General features: G+C 46.7%; 1 protein-coding gene across 1 annotated transcript in view; it reads right to left on the minus strand.

The window, feature by feature from the left end:
• LOC121532280 (thromboxane-A synthase-like) overlaps positions 1–8,062 on the minus strand; it is a 134,345-nt gene extending 126,283 nt beyond the window's left edge. The window contains 1 exon segment of the mRNA XM_041838127.2: positions 7,844–8,062. The gene's annotated coding sequence lies outside the window, so the exon portion shown is untranslated.
• Positions 8,063–12,010: the final 3,948 nt, after the last annotated feature.

Below are 12,010 nucleotides of genomic sequence, written 5' to 3' on the forward strand. Positions count from 1 at the left end.
AAGATTTTACGGAGTTACAGTTCATATAAGGAAATTAGTCAATTGAAATAAATTCATTAGGCCCTAATCTATGGATTTCACATGACTGGGCAGGGGCGCAGCCATGGGTGGGCCTAGGCCCACCCACTTGGGAGCCAGGCCCACCCACTTGGGAGCCAGGCCCACCCACTGGGGAGCCAGGCCCACCCACTGGGGAGCCAGACACAGTCAATCAGAATGAGTTTTTCCCCACAAAAGGGCTTTATTACAGACAGAAATACTCCTCAGTTTCATCAGCTGTCCGGGTGGCTGGTCTCAGATGATCCCGCAGGTGAAGAAGCCGGATGTGGACGTACTGGGCTGGCGTGGTTACACGTGGTCTGCGATTGTCAGGCCGGTTGGACGTACTGCCAACTGCCAATTCTCTAAAACAACGTTGGAGGCGGCTTATGGTAGAGAAATGAACATTCAATTATCTGGCAACAGCTCTGGTGGACATTCCTGCAGTCAGCATGCCAATTGCACGCTCCCTCAGAACTTGAGACATGTGTTGTGTGACAAAACTGCACATTTTAGAGTGGCCTTTTATTTGTCCCCTTTTATTTTCCCCAGCACAAGGTGGGCACCTGTGTAATGATCATGCTGTTTAATCAGCTTCTTGATATGTCACACCTGTCATGTGGATGGATTATCTTGCCAAATGAGAAATGCTCACTAACAGGGATGTAAACAAATATGTGCACAACATTTTAGAGAAATAAGCTTTTTGTGCGTATGGAACAATTCTGGGATCTTTTATTTCAGCTCATGAAACATGGGACCAACACGTTACATGTTGCGTTTATATTTTTGTTCAGTATAAATTAAAATCTTCCTACCATAAACCAGAACATCGTGACCTATACATCACACAGGTTCATAGCTAATTATACATAAAGTCACTGTTTTTATAACTTAAATGGGCAATCTGCGATTGATACATAAATGGTTTTACTTTTTAATGAATGATACCGATTGATTCTTGAAGACTATAACTTATGTCTCATGAGCTTAGTTCAACTGTCAAATCCTACCAGAACCTAAAATATAAGTTTATTTTACTCCAATGTTTGTGAACAATGCAATTGTAAACTTAAACACTATATAGCCTCAAAACTTAGTTAAAACTATAATTTTAATATCATGGATAGTCATTCCTTGCATCCACAGCTCTGTCTATGAATTTGAGAGTTGTTACATTTTTCCTACCCCATCCCTCAGCTGTTTACAAAAACAGTTGCAGGGTGTCACCTTTGTAACTGTTTGAATTGCGGATTGCCCCTTTAAGACAGAATATACTGTAGGTGTATCTACAAACCAGTTATTCTTCAATGGTAAATTCCTCTGAAATATATGATAACCACATTAAAGCAGTTTATTACACTTTGAACCTTAATCACAATAGCTTGGAAACCAAACTAATTTAGGCCATGTCTAGACTTGATAGTTCATGCAGCTTTAGTATTCTGATCATAGAGTTCTGATCATGGAATTCTGAACGCGTCATGCATCTACACCTACATTTAAATGTATCGACCATGTCCGCAGTGTGTCCGGATTCCCTTTACCCGCACTATATTCAAATGACAGTATGCATTCTACAAACGGTGGAATAGGCAAAATATGACAATAACACAACAACAACTGATGGCAGTAGCTAACTACTGTAGCTAACTAGCCAGCTAACCTCTGTAGCTAGAGATAATGAATATGAGGAATTGCAAACGGGTTAGCATAACTCTAGTCAAACAAAAAATATTTGTTTATAAATATTAGCTAGCTGGCTAGCATTTATGAGGCCAGCAAACACGTTCCTCACATGCTAGGAACATATTTCCTCCAACATTACAGTGGGGAAAAAAAGTATTTAGTCAGCCACCAATTGTGCAAGTTCTCCCACTTAAAAAGATGAGAGAGGCCTGTAATTTTCATCATAGGTACACGTCAACTATGACAGACAAATTGAGGAAAAAAAATCCAGAAAATCACATTGTAGGATTTTTTATGAATTTATTTGCAAATTATATGGTGGAAAATAAGTATTTGGTCACCTACAAACAAGCAAGATTTCTGGCTCTCACAGACCTGTAACTTCTTCTTTAAGATGCTCCTCTGTCCTCCACTCATTACCTGTATTAATGGCACCTGTTTGAGCTAATTACTAGATATTCACATTCACTGACACACTTATCTTAGGTGACAGCACACACACACACACCATGCTGCTGTTATATTGTTATATTTGAAGATCACTCTACTAAGGACATGGACTAATGACTCATTACTTAACTGTATTTCATTCATAAAGCAGTTTTCACAATCCCCAAAATGTAACATTTGTATTTAAAATAAATTGTTGTGATATATATGTATTGTTATCAGTATAAAAGACACCTGTCCACAACCTCAAACAGTCACACTCCAAACTCCACTATGGCCAAGACCAAAGAGCTGTCAAAGGACACCAGAAACAAAATTGTAGACCTGCACCAGGCTGGGAAGACTGAATCTGCAATAGGTAAGCAGCTTGGTTTGAAGAAATCAACTGTGGGAGCAATTATTAAGAAATGGAAGACATACAAGACCACTGATAATCTTCCTCGATCTGGGGCTCCGCGCAAGATCTCACCCCGTGGGGTCAAAATGATCACAAGAACGGTGAGCAAAAATCCCAGAACCACACGGGGGGACCTAGTGAATGACCTGCAGAGAGCTGGGACCAAAGTAACAAAGCCTACCATCAGTAACACACTACGCCGCCAGGGACTCAAATCCTGCAGTGCCAGACGTGTCCCCCTTCTTAAGCCAGTACATGTCCAGGCCCGTCTGAAGTTTGCTAGAGTGCATTTGGATGATCCAGAAGAGGATTGGGAGAATGTCATATGGTTAGATGAAACCAAAATATAACTTTTTGGTAAAAACTCAACTCGGTCGTGTTTGGAGGACAAAGAATGCTGAGTTGCATCCAAAGAACACCATACCTACTGTGAAGCATGGGGGTGGAAACATCATGCTTTGGGGCTGTTTTTCTGCAAAGGGACCAGGACGACTGATCCGTGTAAAGGAAAGAATGAATGGGGCCATGTATCGTGAGATTTTGAGTGAAAACCTCCTTCCATCAGCAAGGGCATTGAAGATGAAACGTGGCTGGGTCTTTCAGCATGACAATGATCCCAAACACACCGCCCGGGCAACGAAGGAGTGGCTTCGTAAGAAGCATTTCAAGGTCCTGGAGTGGCCTAGCCAGTCTCCAGATCTCAACCCCATAGAAAATCTTTGGAGGGAGTTGAAAGTCCGTGTTGCCCAGCGACAGCTCCAAAACATCACTGCTCTAGAGGAGATCTGCATGGAGAAATGGGCCAAAATACCAGCAACAGTGTGTGAAAACCTTGTGAAGACTTACAGAAAACGTTTGACCTGTGTCATTGCCAACAAAGGGTATATAACAAAGTATTGAGAAACTTTTGTTATTGACCAAATACTTATTTTCAAACCATAATTTGCAAATAAATTCATTAAAAATCCTACAATGTGATTTTCTGGAGAAAAAAAATCTCATTTTGTCTGTCATAGTTGACGTGTACCTATGATGAAAATTACAGGCCTCTCTCATCTTTTAAAGTGGGAGAACTTGCACAATTGGTGGCTGACTAAATACTTTTTTCCCCCACTGTATAATGAAAAGGTGACTCTGTCCCAAAACACACGTTTTCTGGAGACTTGTGGGAGGAGTGCTGATGATGTCGCCCATTGTATGCGCTTTCGGTAGCCTGATTGCGTCCAGACTGAGGAGAAATCAGCACACAATGCATCCTTGACCACTTCCTGAAGTCGTCAGCCAGATCTGAACACAATCAAACCACAAAGCGACTTCGTATTCTGATAGCAGAAGTTGAATGTACTGTAAGTGTCAAGTGTAGACACGACCGTAGCTTCATTCAGTCTGGTTTACCAGACTAAAATTAAACAACTTTCCAAAATCAATTTTCTCAGGTTTATTGGTTTTAGGGCACATTGATAAGCTTAATCATAACACAATAAACAGAGGAGCGTATGTTTCTGTTTTATATTTACAGTGCATGCAGTTGTAATCTACGTTGTATTTATACACTAGAGCACTAGAGGATCATTACTGAGACAATTATACACAACATGCAGCACAGTGGAGAGAGATAACAGCAGGACAACACATTTAGGCTGATTCAGCACTGTATTGGCTATTTCATTATATTACATGGGGTGAGATGTTTTTCCACTGACACATAATAATGAGAGTGAAAACAGCCTCTCTCTCTACACTACAGCTGGCTCCCCCTCCTCTACCTCTCCCAATCCTGACCCCAGACATGTAGCACAACAGATAGGTTGTGTCCCAAATGGCACCCTATTCCCTATATAGTGCACTACTTCGACCAGGGCCCATTTCCTACATAGCACACTAGTTTTGAACAGAGCCCAATGGGCCCTGGTCAAAAATAGTGCACTATATAGGGAATAAATCGGGTGCCTTTTGGGAGTCATCCAGATAGTCAGTACAGATCTGCAGAGCACTTGTCTAAAAAGGTAACTTCTTAAATATGACTAATAAGATCTTTCAAACAATTATCCATTTGAGCAAGTCTTTTCATCTGCCTTTATATCTCTGTTAAAGGGCAATTCCACCACTTTTCAACCTCATATTCATGATCTGTTGTCACGATCGTCAGGGAGAGAAGTAGACCAATGCGCAGCGTGTTGAACGAACATGTTTAGACTTTATTTAATTAAAGCACGAACAAAACAATAAACGTCTCGTAATGTCCAACGGTAACAAAGACCAACACGGAACAAAAACCCACAAACACAAAGGGAAAACAGACAGTTTAAATATGGCTCCCAATCAGAGACAACCAGCCAACAGCTGACACTCGTTGCCTCTGATTGGGAGTCACTCAGGCAAAACATAGAAATAGACGAACTAGAACCCCCAACATAGAAACACACCACATAGAACAAACACACCCTGGCTCAACAACTAGAGTCCCATAGCCAGGGTGTGACAGTACCCCAAAAAGAGCAAAACAGGGGAGGGCTGGGTGGGCATACCTCCTCGGCGGCGGTTCTGGCTCCGGGCTTGACCCCCACTCCTTCTCTAACCCCCCAAAGTACCCCTGGTCCGGTCTGGCCCTGCTGACCAGAGCTGAACTGAACACTGGTGGAGCGGATTGCTCTAGCTCCGGCGTGACGCAGCACCTGACCGGTGCCGGACCCGCCACCGGTGGAACAGGCACGGGCCGTGCCGGACTGACGACGCACACCACTGGCTTGGTGTGGGGAGCAGGAGCGGGCCGAGCCGGGCTGACGAAACGCACCACTGACTTGGTGCGGGGAGCAGGAGCGGGCCGAACCGGGCTGACGAAGCGCACCACTGACTTGGTGCGGGGAGCAGGAATGGGCCGGACTGGGCTGGCGACGCGCACCACAGACTTGGTGCGGAGAGCAGGAACGGGCCGGACAGGGCTGACGAAACGCACCACAGACTTGGTGCGGGGAGCAGGAATGGGCCGGACTGGGCTGGCGACGCGCACCACAGACTTGGTGCGGAGAGCAGGAACGGGCCGGACAGGGCTGACGAAACGCACCACAGACTTGGTGCGGGGAGCAGGAATGGGCCGGGCCGAGCTGGCGATGCGCACCGTACACTTGGTGAGAGTGGCAGGAACAGGCCGGACCGTACTGGGAACACACACCACTGGCCCTACGTGGGGATCAGGAACAGGCCGGACCGGACTGGCAACACACGCCAGTACCTCTCGCCGTGCCTCTACATCTTCCACCCCCTCTTCGACCAGTGGCCCCCGTAACCTGGCGGCCTCCTCTGCCAATCCGCTGGGCCGCTCTGCCGCGGTCTCCTGCTGGCCCGTCGTCCACGGCGTTAGCCCCCCCTAAAAAATTTCTGGGGGTCTCTCTTCCCCGTGGGCCAGGCCTCTATATTTCTCGCCCAACTCTCGCTCTCCTGCTTCCAACTCCAGCCATTCTGCTCCTCCTTTGGCTTGACCCAGTCGAGACTCTTCCTCCACTGTTCCCAAGTCCACCCTCTCTGCTCCTCACTAGGCTTGACCCAGTCGAGGTTGCCACGGAGATCTGCTAGCGATCTCCCTGGTGATGGCTCCTGGACACGCTGCTTGGTCCAGTCTTGGTGGGTTTTTCTGTCACGATCGTCAGGGAGAGAAGTAGACCAATGCGCAGCGTGTTGAACGAACATGTTTAGACTTTATTTAATTAAAGCACGAACAAAACAATAAACGACTCGTAACGTCCAACGGTAACAAAGACCGACACGGAACAAAAACCCACAAACACAAAGGGAAAACAGACAGTTTAAATATGGCTCCCAATCAGAGACAACCAGCCAACAGCTGACACTCGTTGCCTCTGATTGGGAGTCACTCAGGCAAAACATAGAAATAGACGAACTAGAACCCCCAACATAGAAACACACCACATAGAACAAACACACCCTGGCTCAACAACTAGAGTCCCATAGCCAGGGTGTGACATATGTGATCTGTGGTTAAAAAGATAAGAAGAAAGGTCCTAAAAAATGCTTCTCTGTGACATCACAGGATAGGATTAAAAGTAAGAAAAACAGTGATTTTCAAAACCTGCAACGAGTTTCTAGCCAGAGAGAGGATATGTTCTTACTCCCCAGGTCACCACGAATCTCATAGTGTTTGAAAATCACTGTTTTTAAAATGTTTTAACTTTTGATGATGTCATTGGGTAGAACTTTTTAACTTTATATATTTTTCTACAACATGTAGAAATGCACAATTTCCACATATGTAGACACTGGTATTGGGTTGGAGATAATGATAATCAGGTTGAAAAGTGGTGGAGTTGCCTTTTAAAATCGATCAGCCTTTATATTGAACATCAAAGTCCATGCTTCTTCTGTGACTGTGAGAAACATTCAGTATTCAGTAGATATTTTATACAATATGTTAACCTTGACATAGTTGATGATCATGTGGGTCTGGGTCTATGTAATAATTCATGTCACTATAGAGAGAAATCCAGAATATTCTGTACAAGCTCTGTGTTGATGCATTCTGCCATAATTTCCAAAAGAGTACAACATGCTTGTAAAATTAACTATTCATTTCAGACATAAATTAAGGTAACCTCAATAAAAAAAATACCGTACTACTGTTATGGCTTATATAATTATGGATACTACAATTATTAAGGAAAAATGGGACAACTACTGAATAAGATTATTACATTTCTGAGTCATTAAGTTGTACAGATAGCCTACAGTTTTTGTCTAATGAGGTATAGCTTAATACAACTGTATTATATTTTCTAGTCCAATTTGAAATAGTATTTTGCCTGTTTCCTTTCATATAATTCAACAATTATTTCATGTATGTTAAGGATTGTGTCCAGTCCAAGCAATGTAGTTGACAGAGACTGATAAATCTTACTTAACAGCCTTATACCGACCGACACCAGTTTAGAAGTGAAGGCTACATTGAATTGAGCTTCTGTCACATAAAGTAGCCTAATTCGACTGATCGTAGGATTGGAGTTAAACAAATATGGGAATAGCTATCAAATAACCCATGCCAAAATGTGTGACCGTTTAATATGTTTAAATATGCATTATAATACGATAGGCTGGTGTTTGATAATGCTACAATGTTGCATTCTGTCATTGAAGGTTGCACGTGATCACAACTGATACAGTTTGACACATTTACGGCAGTCACTCGCAGCTTGCAGTAACTACAGCTTGAACAAAATTACACAGACCTACTGTATCTATTTACCTTTTAGTACTTACCTCGTTATTATTTGATTGTAGACTATAGTTGGCCCACTTCTTGTTGTTGACGCGGAAGAGATGAATACGTACTGTAGTTCTTTAGAAGGACTACATCTGTGCGCGGGCTTTTCTCCCTGGTAGTTATTTTGCTCAAGCAGAAGCAGCTGTTCCCATATAGTCTGCCTAACACCTAACTTTAGAAAGGAAAATCGTGTAAAGGAAAACAATATGTTGTCAAATTGAAAGGCATTCCTTTGCTGACAAGTTGATCAATATAATAGGCCTATATAGATTAGGTCAATTTAATAAATCAGACTAGCCTATTGCATATGCACTTGACTAGGCTATGTATAACAAGTTAATTTAAAGTAATTTATACTGTGGCCCTAAAGTTGAAAAAGCTTTATTTTATATCTGTAACGATCCCGGCAGTCTGAGTCGGGTCCTGTCTGGTGACTAGTTTTTCTGTTCGTGATCTCCAGTTTCCCGAGGGTTCGGGAACGCTCCGGGGAGCTCTCTTGATTTCCGCACCTGCATCCCATCAGCAATCTGCACACCTGGTCCTGATCATCACCCTTCTTAGGCTCTGGCCTAACATCCAGTCCCTGCCGGATCGTTAGCCATGAACAGTAGGTTTACCAGAGTATCAGTCTTAGAGCCTAGCGTTAGTTTTGTTGTTTTTGCACCTTGTTGGTTGGTTGCTTACTTACCCCGTTTTGTTCCATCTGCAGTCACCCGTCCGGAACCTTCATCCAACCTCTGCCTGGTGGTCGGCGGCTGCCGACCCAGGATGGGATCAACCACTGCACCCCCAACAACTAATCAACGCCGCCCGCTCTGTTCCCTGGATTATTCAGCATCACTCTTGAATTTGTAATAAACACTCACCTTCGTTTCAACTTACCTTGTCCTGGTCTGCTTCTGGGTTCTGGCTTAGCAACTCGTGACAGAACGATCCGGCCAGTAATGAACCCAGCGGACCTGGACTCTGTTCGCCATGCCATTACCCATCAGGAGAAGATGTTGGGCCATCATAGCACGGTACTACAGGAGATCGCGTTGTCAGTTCGGAACCTTTCTACCGGTCTGACGGAGGTCCAGAACCAACGCAAGTTTCCGGTGGAGAATCCACTACCGGTTTCACCCATCTCGCCTGCCGCTTCTGGAGCTGTGTCCTTCCGTGAGCCCAAGGTTCCGACGCCGGATAGATATGAGGGGAGCTGGGAAGATGCCGTTCCTTCCTTATGCAGTGTGGATTAGTGTTCGATCTACAGCCCTACTCTTATGCCACAGACAAGGCTAGGATAGCCTTTGTGATTGCGTTGCTGCGTGGTCGAGCGCTGGAGTGGGCTTCAGCCGTTTGGGAACGACAAGACCCCTGCATGGCTTCATACCAGGGGTTCACGGCCGAGATGAGGAAGCTCTTCGACCATTCCGTCCGAGGGAGGGACGCAGCTAGGCGCCTGTTTTCGCTTCACCAAGGAACTCGCAGCGTGGCCGACTTCGTGATCGAGTTCAAGACGTTGGCTGTGGAGAGTGGGTGGAACGAGGAGTCTCTGCAAGCGGCCTTTTACCAGGGTCTGTCGGAGCAGCTCAAGGATGAGTTGATCTCCTATCCGGAGCCTAGTGACCTGGACAGCTTGGTAGCCTTGTCTATTCGGGTGGATAATCGAGTCCGAGAGCGAAGGAGGGAGAAGCAATGGGGTCCGTCCAATCGATCAGCTTCTCAGTTCCCAGTCGGGTCGGGTGGTGGACCAGAACACGTCGATCATTCTCCACCACAAAGGATTAGTGGAGAGGTCCTCTCTCCGATTCTGAACCCATGCAAGTGGGGCGGCACGGGTTAACCAAGGAGGAGCGTCAACATAGACGTAAGACCAACTGCTGCCTCTACTGTGGTAGCTCGGGACATTACATCTCCACTTGTTCCCGGCGGTCGTCAAACTGCCCGGCTCGCTAAAGTTGGGAGGACTTTTAGCGAGCCAGTTTCAACCTCTCAGTACCTCTGTCAGACCCCGTTTCCCGGCTACCCTTGTGAACAGGAATCAGAGCTTAGCGATTAACGCTTTTATCGATTCAGGTGCCGATGGAAGCTTTCTTGATGCCGAGTTGGTGGAACAGCTGGGGCTTTCCAAGGAGCAATTGCCGGAAGCCATTGAAGCGACCACTCTGAACGGCAGTAGTCTGGCACGTATCACGATGAGGACTGAACCGGTTAAGATGCGGTTGTCGGGGAATCATTCTGAGATGATTTCATTCTTCATTCTGCCGTCTTCCCATGTTCCTCTGGTCCTTGGATACCCCTGGCTGAAGGAACACAATCCCACGTTCGATTGGGTGACGGGCAAGGTAACGAGTTGGAGCCTTGATTGTCATGCTAACTGTCTCAAGACTGCCTGCCCCCATTCGGTTCCCAGTCAGGTGATTGAGGCTAAACCCCCAGATTTGTCCCTGGTTCCCGAGACATATCACGATTTGGGGAAGTTTTCAGTAAGCAGAAGGCTCTGTCACTCCCTCCCCACCGACCATATGATTGTGCCATCAACCTGTTCCCTGGAGCTGTCTACCCCAAGGGAAGGTTATACAGTATCTCCCGACCTGAACGTGAGGCTTTGGAGACCTACATCAAGGAGTCCCTAGCTGCTGGTCTCGTTCGTCCCTCGTCATCACCCCTGGGGGCAGGATTCTTCTTTGTGGGTAAGAAGGATGGCTCTCTTCGACCGTGTATTGATTATCGGGGGTTGAATGACATCACGGTCAAGAACAAGTATCCCCTGCCCTTGATGAGTTCTGCCTTCGACTCCTTACAGGGTGCTACGGTGTTCACCAAGCTAGACCTACGCAATGCGTATCACATGGTCCGGATCAGAGAGGGGGACGAGTGGTTGACGGGTTTCAATACACCGATGGGTCACTTCGAGTATCAGGTGATGCCGTTTGGACTGACCAATGCTCCAGCGGTATTCCAGAGTATGGTGAACGACGTCCTGAGAGATATGATCGGTCTCTTTGTGTTTGTTTACCTGGATGACATTCTGATCTTCTCGAAGGAACCTTCCGACCACGTCCAGCATGTCCGGCAGGTTCTGCAGCGATTGTTGGAGAATCGCCTGTTCGTGAAGGCCGAGAAGTGCGAGTTTCACGCCCACACGACATCCTTTCTCGGGTACATCATCTCCAGGGGAGAGATTAGGATGGACCAGGAGAAGGTTAGAGCGGTTCTGGAATGGGCCCAGCCCGGTACGAGATTGCAGCTCCAGAGATTTTTGGGGTTTGCGAATTTCTACCGCAGATTCATCCGGGATTACAGCCGTGTGGCCGCTCCGTTAACTGCCTTGACTTCCAGTATCAGGACCTTCAAGTGGAATCCGGAGGCGGATCGAAGCGTTTCTGGATTTGAAGAGGCGATTCACCAACGCACCGATTCTCTCTCAACCGGACACGGCCCGTCAGTTCGCCGTTGAAGTGGACGCGTCTGATGTGGGAGTTGGCGCCATCCTGTCGCAGCGATGCTCCACGGACAGTAAACTCCATCCCTGCGCCTACTACTCTCGTCGCCTTTCGCCTGCGGAGAGGAATTACGATGTGGGTAACCGGGAGCTTCTCGCGGTGAAACTTGCCTTGGAGGAGTGGCGCCACTGGTTGGAGGGGGCGGAGCAACCGTTTATTGTCTGGACTGACCACAAGAATCTTGCTTACGTGCAATCGGCTAAACGTCTCAACTCCCGTCAGGCCAGGTGGGCGTTGTTTTTCGGACGATTCAAGTTTTCCCTGACGTTCCGACCTGGATCTAAGAACGGCAAGGCGGACGCCTTGTCCCGGATGTTCTCCAAGACGGAGGAGAGTGGGTCCAAGACCGAGACAATTCTCCCCCGGAACTGCGTCGTGGGAGCAGTTATGTGGAAGATTGAGGAGGAGGTGCTGGCGGCCCTTCGGACTCAGCCCGGTCCCGGTAACGGTCCACCCGGTCGGTTGTTTGTGCCTGAGTCGGTTCGTCCTGCTGTCCTCAAATGGTCCCACGCCAGCAAGATGGCTTGTCACCCTGGCGTGGCTCGGACAATGGCGTTTCTTCGCAGACGTTTTTGGTGGCCTGCCATGGCCGAGGATACTCGGGGGTTTTGTTGCTGCCTGTCCAGTGTGTGCGCAGAATAAGAGTACCAATCGGCCCAGCTCTGGACTACTTCA

This window comes from Coregonus clupeaformis, chromosome 19 (genome assembly GCF_020615455.1).
Source record: "Coregonus clupeaformis isolate EN_2021a chromosome 19, ASM2061545v1, whole genome shotgun sequence".
NCBI lineage: Eukaryota > Metazoa > Chordata > Actinopteri > Salmoniformes > Salmonidae > Coregonus > Coregonus clupeaformis.